Source organism: Petromyzon marinus, chromosome 2 (assembly GCF_048934315.1).
Source record: "Petromyzon marinus isolate PM22_M1 ecotype Great Lakes invasive population chromosome 2, UKy_Petmar_22M1.pri1.0, whole genome shotgun sequence".
NCBI lineage: Eukaryota > Metazoa > Chordata > Hyperoartia > Petromyzontiformes > Petromyzontidae > Petromyzon > Petromyzon marinus.
The window spans coordinates 7,543,314-7,549,984 of NC_133668.1; positions in this window are offsets into that span (position 1 = coordinate 7,543,314).

Here is a 6,671-nt window from a genome sequence, read left to right on the forward strand (position 1 = left end):
GAATCATGCCCCCGCCCCCCCACCCCCCCACCGTAGAGTTGTCTCGAATACAACACGTTATCTAATCCGTGTACACGTTATCTAATCCGTGTACACGTTATCTAATCCGTGTACACGTTATCTAATCCGTGTACACGTTATCTAATCCGTGTACACGTTATCTAATCCGTGTACACGTTATCTAATCCGTGTACACGTTATCTAATCCGTGTACACGTTATCTAATCCGTGTACACGTTATCTAATCCGTGTACACGTTATCTAATCCGTGTACACGTTATCTAATCCGTGCACAACGAGAATGTAACGCTTAATTCCTGGTTCACCGCTACCAACACGGCAGTTATCTGCCGTGTTGCTACCAACACGGCAGTTATCTGCCGTGTTGGTAGCGATCAGGTGCCCAGGCACTGTTGACTGCGCCAAACGCGAATACTTTGGGATTTTACTCGCATCTCTGTGGACGTGTTCCAATGCCCCTTTGTTGGTGATCCGCGTGTGTCATTAACTGTTACGGCTATTTTTATTTATTTATTTAACCAGGTAAGCCTCACTGAGCTATATATAGTAGCTCGTTTTCAGAATCGACTGGCCATCACAAACTATAGCTCAACGAAGTGGCTTTATCATCACGTGGAAATTCATAACAACCAAATACTTTATACGCATGTTGATTCGAAATGTGGGGGGGGGGGGGACCTGGAATACACGTAGAAAAAATCCACACGGCCACGGGGCTCCAGCCGATCTCTGATTGATTGGACGGATGAAGCAGGTTTTTATTGTAAAAAACGAGTCGACGACTCTCACTTCTTTGCAGTCAGACTATCCGTGTATCGATTGACCTTCCCTGCGCCTGTTACCAGGTTGGAGCCTAAAGGCGGTAGTTCACTTCCACGTGGCCAAGCCACTCGAAGACCCAGTGAGAAGCGATTATATTTGTTGATGAGTGGATGAGCCCGCACAGTTAGAGAGCAATTGAGGGAGATGTGGCCACGGCTTTGTCGACATTGCATGTTCTGCTGTTGTATCACGCCACCGATTAGCACGGTTGGCTACGTACATGCGACCGTGCGACTTCAACAATCCAAGGGAGCCAATGCGTTAAAGGATCAAACTTTTTTTAAAATTTGGAAAATCTTGGAGTTGTCATTAATCCTGAGCTCTCGTCTTCTTTCCACATCTTAATTCTGCAAGACCTCAACCTTCTGCAAGACCTCAACCAACATCTGCACAGCATCTGCATCCACGAGGTCCTTACGCTAACTTCTGCTGAGACCCCCCCCCCTCCATGTCTTCATTACATTGCAACTCCCTTCTGTCGAGGCCCACAGTCAACCTTCGCTCAGTGGGAGGTCGCTCAATTCTCCTCTGGAACTCCTGTTCCCACAGCCGTCGATGCTGTCGACTTCCTGTCCTTGTTTAATCAGAATATTTATTCTGGAAGAATCCGATGAGCTGTAAAGCTATTTTTCACCAACAAACAATACAAAGACGCGATAGGAGTGCAAAGTACTGTGTAGAAAAGGTAAACCAATCACCTTCCTTTAAGCCTCTGTCTATAAATTAAACATGCCCTCTGTGTCTGTACACCACCGTCTTCAGACGCGGTCGTATTTAGATACTCTATGATTCCAAATTGTATTGTGTCGTCGTATATTGATGTATTTTTGCGGTGGGGAATCTGATGTTTAATAAACTCTTGTGTTTGAAATAACACCCCAAAACAGCTTGTTTTCGTGCCGTATGCCAAGTCGACATGAACCTTGCACTGCATAGACGTGAAGCTTTCCGGGGTAAAATAATATATTTGTTTACCAAAACATTATATCGTTGAGTATCATTCCTCATTTGTAAGTATGTTATTGTTTGCATTTTTATCCAATTCCTTTTTTGTGGGTAACGTTGTGCGTGCAAGAAGCAACCCCCCCCCCCCGCCACCTACGGGTACAACACGTAGCCCGGCAAATGTGCATCTCATGCACGGCCAATCTCTGCGTGATCCATAAAGCCTGCATTCAAAGTCGCCGCATTATGGACCGACGTCACGAGATATGCAAACGCTCAAAAGGGGCAGCACTCTGTCTCCTAAATGGGCTCCGTGGCCAACAATTTTGCTTTCTCCGACGACTGGCGTGAGCCGCAGACGTCCTGGCTATTGGCTTCGGCAGAGGTTCAACAAAGGTCACTACAGGAGCTCCTAAAACGCCTTGTTATTCTGGACAACAACAAGGCATGAGTTTCATTATAGAAGCGAAATGTTAGCCAAAACACTACAGTCACCACACTAAGCGCCTGTCTGGAAAAAAAAACTGGCCAGCCAAACACATGTTATTAATTCAAAACGTCCATTAATAATGCTTTCATCATGTTCATTGCCCGCTGCATGTTTGGGATCGTTATTGTTGTAACCATGTAAACCCACACTGCTTTCCTAGGCAACTGTGAACGTAAACTATAATGTTGACATTGCATCGTACGATTTCGATTGACATGCACGCGAAGACAGGGGGATTCAACATGAAACTATACAAAACTAAACTTTTATTTTTATTTTACCAGGTAAGGCCCGCTGAGCTATATAGCTTTTTTTCAGAAGCGACCTGGCCGCAAATGATAGCCCGACGAAGTGGCTTGTCATGTGAAATTGTATTGCAGTGAAGTACTCTAAACGCATGATTCTAAATGTGGAGGGAAAAACCAGATGACCCGGAGGAAAATCCACGCGACCACGGGGAGAACACGCAAACTCCAAGTATACAACAGTCGTCAGTGTCTGGATCGAACCCACGAACTCTGCATCTCGCCACCTTGGCGTCAAATTAAAAATCCGCACACCCCAGATGGCATAGGCCCCGTGCTCACAACATGTCATAAAACAAGCTCGTAACCATTGGGGCAATGTCTCCTTTTATTGTCCAGCTGGGAGTCCTTTAGCGCTCATTATCTGTTTCGCTTTGGAAACTTATTGTAAAATGTACTCTGCACGTGCCAATAAATCTAGCTTCACGAATTCAGTTGTGGCCATTTTAAGCCACCGATTGCCATACACTTCTAAGAAATCCTTAAAATGCAGTAACCCGAAAAGCATTGGAGCACAAGCCTACGTGGGTTGCTTTGACTGCAAAGTGACTTCCATATAAGGAAACATGGGCCACTTGAATGGGTTGTATTGGAGGAAATGAAGATGAAGTGAGAGACGCGTGTATGGTTTTTGCAGATGTTCTCCTAACAGCACCAATGTTTGCATCAATTCGTTTAAAAACAACAACAACAACAGCAACACATTCCCGTCATCCATTCCTGTTCCACAGCTTCACAAACATAATAATAAAGGGTGCTTCACAATTGTTTTAACACTTAAATGGGGGTATTGTTTTTAATGGTAAAAAATGGATAATACACTCTAACATGATAACAACTGTATGTTAATAGCTTCAAAAGGTCAAAGAGTCTCTACTTGTTCGCCATCGTTGTCAACACGTGGCCTGGAATTGTCTCCAGCTGGTCTCCAGAGCCAGGAGGCAGCACACTTCTTATGGTATTGTTGCAAATTCTCAGAAATGTCAAAACAATTTTAAGCATCCTGTATTTTAAAAAATAATATTGTATTGTTATACAGGGGTGTCATTCATGTTCATTGCTTCTCACATTTGCTGAGGAACGACAGACAAGATGAAAGGCAGCAGCTAGGCAGTTAGCCGGCGCCAACAATTGCCCAAGCTATGCTGTGATGGTGGACAACTATGTGTATATGATGGTGGACAACTAGGTGTATGTGATGGTGGGCAACTAGGTGTATGTGATGGTGGACAACTAGTTGTATGTGATGGTGGACAATTAGGTTTATGTGATGGTGGACAACTAGGTGTATGTGATGGTGGACAACTAGGTGTATGTGATGGTGGGCAACTAGGTGTATGTGATGGTGGACAACGAGGTGTATGTGATGGTGGACAATTAGGTGTATGTGATGGTTGATATCTGTGAAAAAGAGCTTCATAGCTCATCGGATTCCTCCAGTATGAATATTCTGATGTTGATGTGTAGGCAAATATAAATGGGCGGCTATTCCATCACTGAGTAGTGGCGTTTCTGGTAAGCCTCGTATGGCGGAGTATTCATGGGCAGCGTTTGCTGTCACGTAATTCTTGGACTTCTCTCCATGATTCCCAACCACCCCCGGGTTTGACTCCTGGTCACTGGCAACTGACGTGCGACCGTGGACGAGATGGAAGAGACCTCTACCAAGATCGCCCCAGACAAAGATGAGTACCCGACAAGGCAGCGTGTCCAACGTCGGTATAGTGTGGAGACAAAGGCAGCAGGAATTGGTCTTTCCAATCTGCTTGTCTATCTTAAAAGAAAACAACCCCTCAAGGGTAACTCACTACAACTCGCCCCACATGCGTACATGTACGTATGCATATCTATCAAGGATACAATTTGAAAGCCATCTGCTTATACGTGTACATTATAGGCGAAGTTTCGGGAAATGGTCCTTCTTCACAGCACACAGGCCAGAAAGGTAGTGGAGTCACATTTCCATCTCCGGCCTTTCTCTCTCTCTGTCTCTCTCTCTCTCTCGAGATAGACATACTCTCTGTACCTATGACTTCTCTATGTGCCATAAAGAAGGGTCATTGCCCGAAACGCCGCCTATCATATATATTCTTATTTTCATTTTAAGGTCGCGGTGTTACCGACGCATGCGTTGAGTTGTCTGTTTTAGTTTATTTTGTTAATTGTGCTTGTGGACCGACTACCAAACTCGGCAGCATCACCCAGTAAACCATTTGCTTGTACACATGGGTGTGGGTGGATGGGAGCGATCGGCGATCGGCAATCGGCAGGGGGGAGGGGTTGGTGGTGGAGCGCTCTCCCCGTGGGTTATGACCGACGTTAATTAACTGTTTTCAAATTAATTATCGTTAAAATGAAGCACTCGATGTTTTTATTGTCCCCGACTCGCTCGCCAGGGCATTCACTCGCGGCTCCTTTGCAGTAAACAACGAAACGTAGAATAACATTTTAATCCCACACAGAGGGGGGGTGGGGGTGGGGGCATGATGACGACCGCAGCTTGGATGATTGTCCCGGGCACTAAAGCCCACGATCGCCGTGTAAGTGCGCGCGCGTGACACGTGAGCGAGCGGATGGGCCATAATTAAGGATCGAGTCTGGATTATAGCGGTTTTGTTTAATAAGTGCTGTTCTCTTGCAACCGGGAATGTATCTCGAAATGAGCCATTAAGTAAAGCGATGCAATCCCCCAATGAGTGGTAACAACGCGTTCTCTCCTGACACTGGGGTCGCGCTTCAAAGTGCCTGCTCTGCCACGGCAGAGACCAATCCTCCAGATAATCGGAGCGCGGCGCACACCGAGATGCGATTAGCCTGTGTACGTTGAACTTCTTTCACACCGCACGTAGCCAACCGTGCTAATCGGAGGTGCGGAAGGAAGGATAACAGTCATGATCAGAGGGATGGACCGCAGCCGATGGCACGGTTTCTCAGAAGTGTGCCGCGTGGGAACGAGAGATGGACAGGGAGGGAGGGAGTGCTGGACGTTAGCAGAGATCGTCAGCGAGTGGAACCTCCATGGCTACAGACGCCAATTCCCAAGTTCGGCGATGGGATTTTCAGCCCCACTGTGGTGTGGCTGTACAACGTAGTTTTTTGTTGTTTTTGTTTTAAAGAAGATACATAGGTCACATCAATTAGTTTAGTTTACAGCCCTTTGTCAATGCATTGCCGGAGGAAGGGCATGGGGGCGGTTTGCCGTGGCTGTGAATATAACCGAGGTATAGAGCATTGTGCTAAATACTTCGCAAACCGTTCGCCCGTGCGTGCTATGTCAAAATAATGTTAAAACAACAAAGGGAATCAGAGTGCAATGTCTAAGATCAATATGGTAAGTGTGAACGTGCACACGGAGTGTAGTGAATGAACATGTATTTAAACAGGCTGCAGGCATTACATGCAGGTGCTGCAAAAATAACTGACACGTTTAACTCAGAGAAAACGTGTTTTTTTTATGCGACACTCCGATGTTTTCATTGTTCCCGACTGGTAGCTATCGAGTGTGCAGGCGGTGCAACTGCCGAAGGGACACCAAGCGCCACGCTATGAAGAGAGCGCAAAATTGGACAGGGGGCCCCCACTTAAGTCCTTAGGCCAGGACTCGTGCCAACCAAACTGCTTCACTGCTAAACTCACACCGCCTCTGGGACTAGAAGTTGGCGGCAGTGATGCCCTTACCAAGAGCTACGGACAACTGTTTTTGTTGTCCTTCTCCCGCACCTTCGATTAGCATGATTTGATGCGTACGGTGTGAAAGAAGTTCAACATACACACATTTCATACAACTATTCAGCTCTGGTGTTAAGTCTCTTGTTGCCTTTCAGTGATAGGACCACCCCACTGCAGTAAGTTGAGCGCATTCCATCGTGGCCATGCCACAGTCGCTTCACGCACTTGTGATCCTATTCCATGAATGCACGATACCGCCAGTAATTTACAATGGACCCTTATGGGTGCAGAGATATGCATTCCAGTGGAAAAGCTGTTTTGTGGGGTTTTTTTCCCCAAATGGTAGATTGTATCCCAATTGTCAGAAATTAATGACTGATGAATTTAAAAAAAAGTTACACATCATATGAGCAGCATCG